At 43.1% G+C, this 14,383-nt stretch overlaps 1 protein-coding gene across 1 annotated transcript in view; it reads right to left on the bottom strand.

The window, feature by feature from the left end:
• SLC2A9 (solute carrier family 2 member 9) overlaps positions 1-12,043 on the bottom strand; it is a 274,455-nt gene extending 262,412 nt beyond the window's left edge. The window contains exon 1 of the mRNA XM_023587389.3: positions 11,741-12,043. The gene's annotated coding sequence lies outside the window, so the exon portion shown is untranslated. The remainder of the gene's footprint in view (positions 1-11,740) is intronic.
• Positions 12,044-14,383: the final 2,340 nt, after the last annotated feature.

Raw genomic sequence — 14,383 nt, 5'->3', positions numbered from 1 at the left:
GATCCCTTCTCCCAGTTGGAGAACACTTACTCATCCTTCAAGGCTTGATTCTAATGTCATTTCCTCCATTGTCCCATCCTTTACAGAATCAGCGATTTCCCACATGCTGGAAAGCCCCCTTGAGCTGCCCAGCTCATACCTTTGGACTTACGGGGAATTCCCTTTGACTAGCTGATGGGAGAGGAAAATAGTCAAGCTTGATTTATGGATGTATCATCTTAGTAGGTGGGTGAGAACTCAGCATATTGTACATACCATGAGTTTTGGCTTTGTCATGCAGCACTACAATTTATTATAAACCCTGTTTCCGACCAGACCACAGGCACCTTGAACACCTAGGCATCTAAACCCTGAAAATTCTAAAATGTATCTCTCTAGTCCAGACGGCAGCTCAAAGCTCCAGACCCACATATTCTGTCTACCTGACATCATCACCTGGATGACTTCCAGACTCCTGAGTTTCTCCCCCAAACATTTTCCCATTCCAGTCACACCCAAATCTCAAAAATATTCCCACCAGCCACCTTGTTCAGGCAGAAACTTCAGCACCATCCTTGATTCCTTCTGCTTCCTTATCAACCTGATCCAATCCATGAGCAACTCTATTGATTATTTTTTTCTCTCTTTTTTTTTTTTCCTGTTGATTCTTGATCCAAACTGTATCACAACTCCATCTCTTCTCTCCACTTGTGCTGCCAGCCCTGAGCCCTGCCCTCATGATTTCTCAAGTTGGATCACCCCCAACGGCTTCCTATAGCACTTGGAAGACAATCTGCTCTCCCTGACTTACTTCTCTTCTCAACCCCTTGTTTGTCTCCTTGCATTGACCACACTTTACAACCTTTCAGTCTTTTGCCTTGTCTTCTGGCTATCTTCTCCAGATGATAACATAAGCTCTGCAAGGGCAGGAACTATGCCTCTGCTTGTCCATCATTGTACTCCCAGCAGCCAGCTCAGGGTCTGGCTCATAGGAGGTGCTCAATAAAGACTTAATGACTTAGGGCTAAAAGAATAATTAAAGTGGGAGGCGGACATGGCTCAACTGATAGAGTGTCCACCTACCATATAGAGGGTCCAGGGTTCGAGCCCCAAGGCCTCCTGACTTGTGTGGTGAGCTGGCCCATGTGCAGTGCTGCCGTGCACAAGGAGTGCCATGCCATGCAGGGGTGTCCCCTGCGTAGGGGTGCCCCACACGCAAGGAGTGTACCCCGCAAGGAGAGCTGCCTCACACAAAAAAAGCACAGCCCACCCAGGAGTGGTGCCACACACATGGAGAGCTGACGCAGCAAGATGACACAACAAAAAAAGAGACGCATTTTCCCAGTGCCACTGACAAGAATGCAAGCAGACACAGAAGAACATACAGCAAATGGGCACAGAGCAGATAAGAGGGGGGAAGGGGAGAGAAATAAATAAAAATAAATCTTAAAAAAAAAGAATTAAAGTATATTCTTGTGCAAACTTGGATCTGAACAGTACCAGATACTGTCATGGGAATCAAGCAAACACACTGGTTTATGAAGTTAAACACAAGAGGAGCCCACAAGGAGATGACATTTTTGCAAGGGTCTGCTCAAGACGTACTGTCTTGAAATATTGGCAGAACACTCTCAACCTCAAATGGTGTTGAGAACGGAGCCAAGGTCACAAGTCAGGATTATATCCTGACTTCTGCTTACAAATCATCCACCCTGACGCCCCAGGGAGGATGCACGAGGAAACTCACTCCATCAGCTTTGTCTGGTTAATGTCTGGCATTCCCTTCGCAGCAACTTTTTATTAAAAACCTGTCTTGCTATTCCAGTCCAAGTTCTCTTCCCACAATGCTTCATGATAATTCTTTCCCCCTTTTTACCATCTAAGTTCTTATGTGTAAAGCTGGAACACTGGCTACATCTTGGAGTAAAAGACTTAAGGGCACCAGAGAACCACGGTTCCATTTATAAGGTCAGTCAGAGGTTCATCCACGTATAATGTGGTCTTAGGAGGTCAGTTGGCGGTATGAGTCTGCTGAAAAAATGCAGTGCCTTAATTTTGGTGGTAGAACAATTCAGGAATGCAGAGAGACAAAGAAATAAAATGTTAGAACCTTAATCTCTTCTATCTAGTATCATTTCCTTCTCATTCCAAATTTTAAAATTTTATTTAAGAATCAATTTTGATCTCCTAAAAGGCAAATTAAGAAAGAGAGACAGACAGACAGACTATGGCTTTATTAAAAATATATAATTGCATAGACTGAAACTCATGTGGGAGACTTTGAGAATCAGACATCCCTAGTTTTCCTTCCTGTTTTTGCGTAGAGAGGAAATAAGGAAATCGAGGCAGGTGAACCAAGTAAATTGTCTGTGGCCCCAAGGAAAGACTTGGCCACCCCATCCACAATCCAATTGGCGATATAATTCTCCACCCCTTGTTCCTGCATCCCCCAACATTGGGCATCCCCTGCTAGAATGCCATTGCCATGAGAGCAGGGACCAATTTGCAGGGACTGTGCCTTCCATCCAGTAAAACCTCGATTAGTGAATGATTATTCAGCTCTCTAAGTGTGGTCAGTCTAATTTCTGGGGATTATTACCAGCAGAATCTCTTCAAAGGGTTTCCCCTCCTGTGGTTTGCCTGCTGATACTCTTTGCCCATTGCTCCACTGCCATGCCTGCCCTTTTCTTGGTGATTTGCAGAAGTCCCTATACATTCTAAATATTGTTCCCATGTACATTTCAGGTATTACCAATGTTTTCTTTCAATCTGTCATCCATGAACAATGTTCTTTCAGCCAACAGAAACTCCCCGATTTCAAGTGATAAAATTTGTCAGGTTTTATGCTTTATGAATTTTGTTTCTGAAGTTTTGTTTTTCATTCCTTTCTTATCTCCTGGATGCAAATATACTCTTGTAGCTGAGCGAGAGGGTTTCGTCCTCGCTCAGGCCCAAGAGTCGGGGGGGCTTGCTCCTGCCGAACCACCGGCGGGGGGTGCCCCAAGAGGGAGCACCGGTTCTCCAGGCATGGGGGACGCGCGGTTGGGGAAAAACCACGGAGACCGCTTGAGCGCAGGAACAGGTCTGCTTTATTGCGGAAGTACACTTAGCTATATAGGGTTGGGTAGAGGGAGGGGCGTGATGAAGGGAGGGTTGGCTAAGGGGCGGCTGTGGACAGGCTGAAGCTGATGGATAGACCTGAGGTAAGCAGTTACTGGGGAAGAGGGCAGATTGTGGGTTGGCAATATGGGCGGGACTGGCGGGAAGGACGGCGGGGGCTGGAAGGGGAGGAGGGGTGGAGAAAGGCGGCAGCATACTCTCCTATATTTTCTTCTTTTACTCTTAAAGTCTCGCCTTGCACATTTCATTTTTTAAAATACAATTGGAATCCACCTTTGTATGTGGTGATTGGTAGGATTACCATTTTGTTTTTTTCATATAATGAGTCAGGTTTTTTCAACACCATCTTCTCAACAAACTGCTCTTCTCATGAATATGTGATGGCCACCCTTTTTTCTACACTACATGTATGTAAATTCCATACATGTGCAGGTTTGTCTCTAGGTGCTATTTTGCCTCAATAACCTTTTTGACTTTGTAACTTCTAGTGCAACTCCTGTCTTATTATTTTGTAAAATCAACATAATATAACTCTCAAAAGAGTATTTCCAGAGTCATAAAAGAGGTTGGAAATTCAGTGTTTAAAATGAATCATCTGCTAACCAAGGGTTACTACGTGTTTGCTATAAAATAGCACAAAACTGTTCCCCCTCTGGTCAGTAAAAATTATCCAAGACAGAAATGGAAACTGAGCCAACCACAGGAGAGAAGCACCCAGTCAGTTTCCCACACTGGGCTTGGGTGCCACTGGAGAGCAATCCCTGGTGTGCTGGTGTTGGAGATGGGGCGTGGTCACCTGTCAGCATGCTTGTTGGACAGGTGTATGGACTTGTTTGAAGATGCTGTTGTAGATTCAACATCTGAACTTGACTACTGTACTTGGAAGGTGAAGTGCCAGTAGCCTCCTCTGTCCCTCCTTGCTAGATCCCCACCCAACTGCAAAGAACCTTCAAGGCAGTCAAATCAGCCAGCCCTGGACCTGCAGATTCCCTCTCTCTCCTTTGCCTTCTGCCTCCTGTGTGGAGTACAGTGGCAGCACCTGCGTTTCTAAAGAACAGTATCTTAGAAGCTTCTGGGGCTTTCGGTGACAAAACAGCTGCTCTGAATTCCTTGTTTTACCGAGCGCTGACTTTATTCCGGAGAGCGTTCCTGCTCCTCCTTCCTCCTCCCACCCCCAGGTCCTCTCACCCTGTGAAGGCAGACTGGCATCAACGTATGCTGTCCTGGATGGCCGCCAGAGGAGCTGCTTCCCTGGGCCAGCCACAAGCGCCCACAGCACCACCTGTGTGGGAGGGGTACTTTACTCCTCATAGCGTAGGTCTGGTCTTTTTTAACGGGTCAGCTAGCTTTGCTTTGTGGCAGAATGTACTTATCAAACACGCCCACAGCAATATTTACGGTCCCTCGTGCTGTTCTAGAACCTTGTAACTCCCCATCAAGATGCAGATTCTCCTTCCCCTCGAGCCTAGGGGCGAGTTTATGACTGCCTCCACAAATAGGATGAGGTGGGAGTGATGTTGCCTGACTCTGGAGGCTAGGTCTAAGAAGGTGAATGGCTTCCCCTGGCTCTCTTTCTCAGGATGCCCACCTGGGAGCTCAGCCACCCCATGGAAGCCAAAACTAGTTCACACAGAGTGGCCACGTGAAGAGGAACTGAGACCCAGCCAACATCCAGCATCAACTGTCTGACATGTGAGTGAATGAGCCTCTGGATTTCAGCCCTGCCTTCGAGTCTTCCAGCTGAGGCTCCAGACATCATGGAGCAGAGACAAGCAGTCCCTGCTGTGCCCCATCCAAATTCCTGACCCAAAGGATCTGTAAGCACTAAACTTTTTGGGTAATTTGTTACACAGCCACAGTAACTGTTACACACTCAGTTACCACCTCACTGATGACAGAGGGGAGGGAACTGGGGCATCCAACATAATGCCAACCTATCTAGTAAGGATGACAGTAACACTATTAGATTGTTATTTGTGAAGTTAGTAGGGTGTGAAAAGCACAGAGTCATATCTACTTTCTTAACAATTCTAACTACAAAAAACAATCCTTGATGTGTTTAGGTTGCCGGGTCAGAAGTTCAGTGCAGTGGCCTAGGAAAATAGTCATCTGTCAGGGAAGGGTCAGAGAGAGGCCAGTATAGTTTCAGCTACTCTGGGGCGGGGGAAGGCCTACCATGTCCCACCCTAATCCTGCCTGGCCCTGCCTCCTATTTTTTTTCAAGATTGACAAACCTGCTTATGAAACGTCATTATTCCATGTAAAATGTATAATGAGAGTAACAAGTTCCAAAAAATCCAATTGGATTAGGAATACATTGAATTTATAAATCAGTTGAGGAATAATTGCCATGCCAACAATACAATGTCAGCTCAACCCGGAGGAGGCTGGAAAGTCTTTCCGTTGGTCCACGTCATTTTCTAGTTAATGGATCAACTTGAATAAGATAGGAATGAACTTTTTCTTGAAAGTTGGTAGAAATTCAGCAGCAAAACCATTTGGATCTGAGTTTTTTCCTTAGAAAGGAAGGCTGTTATCTACCATTTCAATTTCTTTAATACTTACTGATCTATGGTCTATTTCTTCTTGCACCAACTTTAGCATTTTATAAATTCTCTAGGAATTTCTCCCTTCTTGCATTATTTTTATATCTGCCAAGACTGCAGTCATTTCCTTTTTTTTTCTTTCTGTATTTTATGTGCATATTTTCTCCTTATATCATTGATCAGTCTTGTCGTGGTTCTGTCTAGCCTTTTTCAAAAACCAGGTTTTTGTTAATCTTTATTGTTTGTATGTTGTGGGTATTGTGCTGTTATCTATTTCACTGATTCCTCCTCTTATCTTTCTGTCCATTCTTGTTTCTTTAGATTTGTTCTATTACTCTTTTTCTAAATTCCTGAGCTGAATGCTTAGCTTCTGTATTTTTAATGTTTCTTTCTTCCTGGCAATCCTTAAAGCAAAGATTGCCAACCTGGGTACTATTGGCATCTGGGGTCAGTTGATTCTTTGCTGTAGGTTTTTGTCTTGTGCATTGCAGGATGTTTAGCAGCACCCCAGCCTCTACATCCTCGATGCCAGTAGCACCCCTACCCCCAGCTCCAACAATCAAAAACATCTCCACATTCCCAAATATCCTCTGGTGGAACAAAATTGTCCCAGTTGAGAATCTCTGATTTAAAGACAGAAATTTTCCTCTAAGTACTGCTTTAGATGCATCCCACATTTTTTTTTTTCCAAAACAAAATACTCCCCCCTTCCCCACTTCTTCTCATCCCCTGGTAACCTCTAACCTATTATTTGAATTGGGATGGGTTGTAGTCCTATTATTGGAAGTCTTATAAAAAGAAAGTCACTGGGAGAAGGTGGAAGTCAATGTAATTCAGAAGCGAAAGGAGAGGAAATCACCAAGTGGCAGGAAATCCAAGGAATCCAAGGATTGCTGGCCAGCCAGAATATTACTGACCCCAAGAAGAAGAAAAACGTTCTAAGCTCTAAAACTGTGAGTCAATAAATCCCTGCCCTTAAGCCAAACCATTGTGTGGTATTTGTCATGGCTGCCAGGGAACTAAGACATCAGGTCATATAGTAATTCTATATTTAAATTTTTCAGGAACTACTATATTGCTTTCCTCAGTGGCTATGCCATTTTACATCCTCATTTACAATGAACTAGAGATTCAGTTTCTCTGCATTCTTTCCAACACTGGTTATTTTAATACTATAGTTAATCTCCACAGGTATGAAGTAGTATCTCATTGTGGTTTTGATTTGCATTTCCTTATAGCTAATGACGCTGAGCATATTTTCATATGTGTATTGGCTATTTGTATATCTTCTTTGGAGAAATGTCTCTTCAAGATTTTTGCTGATTTTTTTTAATGCAAAGAAATGCTTTATTGTAAACAAGTTATAAAGCACAACAAAAGAAATATTGTGCAAATTATAATCACAAATATTTTTTTTATTAAGAGGCAATGAGGAAACTTTTGCTTTTCAAGGGTCCAAGTTCTGATGTCAGAAAATCTAAACCCAAAATACAGAAAAAAGTTAAATGGGAAGACATGGTGACATTTTGTACTTTAAATTTTAAATAATTTACTGTTGTTTTACCACTGTGTATATCACCACTATACAACAGAATATAACAGAAATACTGTTAACAAAAGTGAATATTTTAACAATTTTCGACCCACCTAATTCCACATCACCCCAAAATCTCTTATAAATTAACAGGACATTTGTCCATTTGTGAATAATGGTCACTAACCTTCTAATTCAGTAAAGCATACATTATATCCTTATGATATAAGGACACTTTACTGATGATATGAGACATCTTTTTCAGAGTTCTCTAACATTCTTGATATACCTTCTTTACAATATATACTTTCATCTTCATTTTTTTTTCCTAACAAAGGGCAGTGTTTCTTAAGAGTCTAGGAAAACACATTGGTGTATAATTTTCAAATCTACATAGGAAACTGCGAGCAAACTAAAGTTCAAAGTATAATAAAATGCCTAGATAGAGTTATTTGTTAAGCTTTCAAAATAAAAATGCAAAAACATTGTAGCTACACTTCAGAGCAATTCAATTAACGAGGATTCCAATTATTGGACCCTCTTTAGCAATATACAGCTGCTCAATTCAAAATATAGCAATAGTGTAAAAATGCTAGTTCTATATATTTAGCAACTATATCCACAAAGTTGACTGGAAAGACTTGGAATAGTAAACAAGATAACTCTAGGAAAAGATAATGGCATCTGTCTTAATACAAACTGAGTTTCCATCTCCATCTCCGTACCGTAATGTTTATTCCCAGTCTCTCTACTCTTGAAACCAGTGCTTTAAAAGAATCACATTGAAAAGTTGGTCTCATTTTTGCTGATTTTTTATCAGGGCTATTTGTCTTCTTATTGTTTCATTGTGAAAATTCTTTATATATTCTGTACAGTAAGCCCTTATCTGATATGAGTTGCCACTTTTTTCTCTCATTCTGTAGGTATCTTTTCACTTTCTTGATAATTTCCTTTGAAAATGTTCCCACAAATTTTGACCTATTTAGCTTTGTATTTTAAATTTTTCCATTATGTTTCTTATTCAACACAGAGGATTTTTAAATTTACTTTTTAATTTTAAACATATAGAATATTTACCTATTCAGATACAGTTGGTGATAGCTAGCAGTAAAGGTAAAAATATGTTCTTTGAGTCTATAGCATTTGAGGGTATGGTGGAGATACCCCTATCTTCGAAAAGCTAACTTAGAAGTTGAGAGTGTTAAAGGAACCACGCACTTGAAAGTGAAATCATACATAGTCCTGCCATCCTAAATACCCAGGCTGCTTTCATTTTTCCTGTGTTCGCCTTTGGTCCCTGCTACTATGCAGAAGAATAAACTGGGGCCTCCTTGTTTGGAGATGAATCAGCACTGGAAAACATGCTGCTGCTAATCCTGACTGTCATTTGTAATCTGAGTGACATCCATGTCCTTCTGGCTGTAATTTGCCCTGGGATTGCAGGCTCGACTGCATACCTGAAATCTTCACACAGCTCTCTAACTGGCATTTCAAACTCGTGGTGAGACACCTGCTCCTTCCCCAGTACATTCTCTCTCAGGAAACACATCGTCATCTACCCAGGTGAAAAACCAGAACTCCAGTCATTATCTTTATTTCTCTTCACTTCCTGCTTAATCCATCAGCAAGTCCTGCATACTCTATCCCAAGAATATATTTTGGACACTATAGGCAGGGCAGGCAATCTCAGGAATTAGGCACCCTGTCAAAGGTCCTTACTTTGGAATATACGCTCCCCAAGTAACAGAGTTAGACTCATTTATAATTTCCCTACTCATGACTCTTCTGTCCCTTTAATTTGAACCTAAAATTAGCACTATACTTGTTAAATATGTGTCCCAGAGACTTAACTCTTCAGTCTGTTCATATGCCGGTTGAGCCCTGAATCTCAGCATAGTTGCAACACCTACTCTCCAGTTCATTGGACTCGCCCAGGACAACTATTAATAACAAAAGGATGATGGACCACGCCCATCCCCAAAAACAAAGAGTAAATGCAAGCAAGACAGTTCCATCAATCTGCGCCGTGAGATCTAACTCCCCTCTCAATCAGAAACAGAGTGGGCATCACCATCCCAAAACCCTCAAGATTGAGGAATGAACAAGCCTATGAGGGAAATGCAACTATGGATTAAAATAGACTTATTATTCTAGCAATGGAAGAACTTGTATCATTAATATAAAGGCAGTGGCTACTAGAGGTTATGAAGGGGAGGGAGAGGGAAGAATAGATGTAACTTGGGGCATTTTGGGGACATTGGAATTGTCCTGCCTGACGTTGCAGTCACGGATACAGGCCATTACACATTTTGTCAAAACCTATAAAATTTTGTGATGCAATGTATAAAGTATAAGGCAAACTATGGTCCCTGGTTAGTAACAATGTTTCAGTATGTTTTAATCAATTGTAACAAATGTACCACACTAATGAAAGATGTTGTTAATGGGGGAAAGTGTGGTAGGGGAGGGGGTGGGCGTCTATGGGAATTCCCTATATATTTTTTAATATATTTTTAATTTTTTAAAGCCCCCAATTTTATTTTATTTTATTTTTTATTTTTTTGTCTTTATTCATTTTTTAAATATTACATTCAAAAAATATGAGGTCCCCATATACCCCCCTCACCCCACTCCTCCCCCCATACCAACAACCTCCTCCATCATGAGACAGTCACTGCATTTGGTGAATACATCTCTGAGCACCACTGCACCTCATGTCAATGGTCCACATCATAGCCCACACTCTCCCACATTCCACCCAGTGGGCCATGGGAGGACATACAATGTCCGGTAATTGTCCCTGCAGCACCACCCAGGATAAAGCCCCAAATTTTTGATGCAACATTTATGTAATCTAAAGCTTCTATAAAAATAAAAAATATGTATTTAAAAAAAGAATATATTTTGGCTCTGTCTCTCTCTCTCTCTCCTCCCTAACGTTCCCCCCAGGACAAGCTCCTGTCAGCTCTTACCGGGACTTCTCCAATTTTCTAACTAGTCTTGCTGCTTCTGCACCTGACCTCTTAGAATCCATTTTCCATTAAAGAAAGCACTCTAAAAGGTCCAATGTAATCATTCTGAATGTACCTTCTATCCCAGCACTCCCGCAGGCTTCCAATGCCCTGGAGCACAAGCCGAACGCCTCAGGACAGGCTGCAATGCCCAGGTGACCTGGTCACTGTCTCCTCCCCAGGCGGCTCCCCCTTCAGGCTGTAGCCACATGGGCCTTTTCCTAGTCCTCTAACTCACCAAGCTTTCATCCCCACCACGGTGTTTGCACAGCTGATTCTCTTTTCTGGAACACTTCCTTCAACCTTAGTGTGGCTGGCTCTTCCTCATTATTTAGCTCTCAGCTTAAACGTCACCTCCTCCTAGAGGTCTTTGCTGCAGTTCACGGTTTCTCGGAAGTAGCCACCCAATCGCTCTGTTTTAATTGTCTATGTCGTGCTTGTAAATAACAAGTGTTTTACCTGCCGTGACAGTAAGATAATCGTCTCCTTTACTGGGATGTCAGTACCGTGAGACAACCTTGATTTTAGCCCAGTGTCACCCAGGTCAGACTTCTGACCTACAAAACTGTACGAGAATTGATTTACATTGTTTGAGCCACTAAGCTCGTGGAAGTTTGTTAGAACAGCCAAATTAATTAAAAGAAGATTAATACATGCTCATAAGTACTTGCTGAATGAATAAATGAGCGAGTGAACAGAGCCCTAAGCCCTCCAGTGCCTGTCCTTTTTCTGTGTCTGCTTTAAGATTTGGAGCCCTGGACTGACCCATTCCCACCAGCACTGCCTGAGGGAGTGGAGCAGCACTCACCCTCTCCTTTCTAGCTCTTCTGCTGCTAGCACAGGGAGAAAACCTTTAGTTTGGTGAAAGGCAGCCAGAGTGCCCTTGGCTCACACAGAATTGGTCCTAAATCCATAGCTTACCTGGATATTTGCCGGACCTCTCACACCCCGTGCCGCCTGCCCTGTGTCCACTGCCTTTGGTCATGCCTGTGTGTGCTCCCCTAAGGTTAAGGCACATCCGTGTCAACACAACTTTGCCTTTCAGCTTCCCTTCGTTCTTACCATCATCCTAGAAACAACCGCCAGGATGTAAAGACAGGCAAGGAGAGCCTCTGGGGGTTTTCAAAAGGCATTTCATCCTCTTCAATCACATTAATATGTCATCCCACAGGATTCACACAACAGCCTTAATTGTCTTATCTCCACTCTACAGATGAAGGAACTGAAATGTCATTTATTTGTTAATTAGCTAATTTATCTTCCCACTTATTCATTAACTCTTCCAATAAACCCATACCCAGTGCTAACTCATGTGCGCTAAGCATCGTGTCCATATGCTATTGGATGTATCCCAGCTTCTGAGAGGTTAAAATGGGAAGTCATGGCCATCTTAAAATCACTACAAGATAATTCTTAGCCAGAGAGAGTCAGGACTCTGGCATCCTGGTTCTCCCCACTGTACCCCATTGGGAAATTTGTTAGATTGCCCTCAAAGTTTTTAAACAACAAATAACACCACTGCAGCAACAAAACACAAGACGGCTACTCACCACATCGGGTCTGGTGCTAAGACTTGATGCTAGAACTCCCCATCAGGATATGCTCTGCTTGTGGCCACTTAGGAACATAATCCAAGCTACACATCCGGCGTCTGCTAACTACTCATGGGCTGGTTTCTCTACTCCTGAGGCATGGCTGACCTCTTAAGAATTTTCCCAAGGTCCCATGGTCTTTCCAGTAGCCTTCCCTCCAACCTGTTTTTCCAGTCCACCCAACAGGTTCTCTTCGGGGTTCCTTCCTGATTTTGGCGCAATCCTTCTCCTTCCATGGGCAGGAGGGGTTTGCGGGCAGTTGATTTCATCAGTGACTAAGTGCTTCCTCCTCCTGACCCGTGGTTTCCCAATGTGGACCGGATACTGCTTTGCTGTGGGGTTGTCCTGTGCATTGTAGGATAGTCAACAGCAGCTGCCCACTAGGCGCCAGTAGTACTCGCTTCAGTTGTGACAACCAAAACTGTTTCCAGGCATTGCAGTTGTCCCACAGAGGGCAAAACCACCCCAGGGTGCACACCGCTGCCCTAAGGCCTCTGGGCCCTGTCCTCAGTGTGGAGTAGCTTCAGGCAATCCTCAGTTTCTCTCTAGGTCTCTATTTTGGTTGGGCTAAGCCCATCTGTTCAGTCCCCCCAGAAGGAAGAGCCCGTGCCTCTGGAACCCTCACTCTCTAGCCATGACTTTTTGAAAGAAGGATGGAGGTGGCATGTCTTATTTACAATTGTATTGACTCAGAGGCCAAGTTTCATATGGAAGCAATGGCTGGATTAATGTCTTACAAAGAGGGGGAGGGGGCCCTTGAGCTAGCTGGAATTTTGGGGCTAAACCTCCGTGATTCCTGCCTGAAAGGTCAACACTATAAATGCTGAACTGGAGCCATGGGGACACCTCGGCTGTTGGAATCATCTGGAAGAGTTTCTGAAAGATCCTGAGGTCAGAGCCACCTTCGGAGAGTCAGTTCAAGGGGTCTGCGGGGGGGCACAGGCATGGACACATTTTTAGAGGCTCCGATGTGCAGTCACGGCTGAGGACCTCTGTGTCAGTGACTGGTTAATCCTCCCTCCAGGATGCTGGCCAGGGACGAGTGAGGCAGGCTTCAAACAAACTACGGATGCAGGGCTGGTGTTTTACCTCCTGTTGTTTAAAGCTCTCCCTGAGGCTTAGCATATGTCATTGTCACCTGCTGCCCGCTCCAGTCATCTAGCATGTTGTTAACAACTTGGGCGTCTCTTCCTTCTCATTTTTATATGTTTCTGCCCAAATACAATAAAAACGATGATTTATTTAACATTTATTGAGCTTTGAGATACACACTGTGCTAAAAGCAGGTATTCTCTTTTTTCAAATGACGTTATTTATTTTTAAGTTATCCCTCTTAGTCCTGTATGCATTGTTAACACAAAAAAGGTGGGCATGATCACAATCTCCTCTGAAGAAGTGAGAGTAGACACATAATCATCACCTGAAGAGTTTCTTCAGGGCTGGCCCAAGAATGCCAGACCTCGGTAACACTGTGTAACCTACACAATGTTCAATAAAAAAGTTTACCAAATATCCTGTTTTATGTAAACAAGGCAGGAGGCAAAACAGAGTTTTATAGTCACACTATTTTTCTAAGTATTATCTTACTTAGTCCCCACAATAACCCCATGAAGTCAATGATAGTCCCCTGGTGATAGGGATGAGGAAAATGAGGCACAGAGAGGGTAAGCAACGTGCCTGAGTTAGACGCTGCCAGGCTCAGAATTATCTGACTCTGAAGGTTAAAGTGTTTAAGGGCCTTGATTCCTTGAGACGTAAATCAGGGTTTTGACCACTGGGAAGGGGGAAATAACAACGGCAAACTTTCCAGGTGTCATCCCTGTGCAGCTAGAAAACCCAAGGAAACAAATGCATATGGAAGTTCAGCCACATGCCGGGATACTTGGGCATATCCAAAAAGCCAGTCATTTTTCTAGTTAATAGCAACAGTCAGTTGGAAAGCACATTTAAAAACAAAGAGCTCATCCAGATTAGGAACAGAAATATAAAATGTCTAGAAGTAACTGAGGCAAGAAAGGTAAAGTACTTGAATGAATAAAACTATTAGACTTCACTAATGGGTATTAGAGAAGATACGACTTTTGCAGAGACGGTCTGTGCACAGGGTAAATGTGAAAAGAGCAATTCTTAGCAAATTACTTGTAGGTCTAAACAGTTTCTATTTTCAAGTCCAGACTATGCACTGGAGTCCTTTCTAAACATTTCAAACTTTTTTAGGCGTGTAATACACAGAGGGCCTTCTGAGTTCCCGGCTACTTCCAGTATTGCAGCAGTCAAGAGTCAGCTCTCCTGGGCACTGGACTCCAACCCAGATTCTTCTCAGATCTGGTCACCTAAGGCAGTAAGATTCATTTTGCTCAGCTGTCCCAGGGCACACTCAGTCCAAACTGATTTTTAAAGATTTTTTACTTCTCTCCCCTTCCCCACCCCCCACTTGTCTGTTCTCTGTGTCCATTTGCTGTGTGTTCTTCTGTGTCTGCTTCTATTCTTGTCAGCAGCACAGGGAATCTGTGCCTCTTTTTGTTGCATTATCTTGCTGCGTCAGCTCTCCGTGTGTATGTGGTGCCACTCCTGGGGAGGCTGCACTTTTTTCGCGCTAGG

This window comes from Dasypus novemcinctus, chromosome 1 (genome assembly GCF_030445035.2).
Source record: "Dasypus novemcinctus isolate mDasNov1 chromosome 1, mDasNov1.1.hap2, whole genome shotgun sequence".
NCBI lineage: Eukaryota > Metazoa > Chordata > Mammalia > Cingulata > Dasypodidae > Dasypus > Dasypus novemcinctus.
This window is presented reverse-complemented; position numbering and strand designations above follow the sequence as displayed.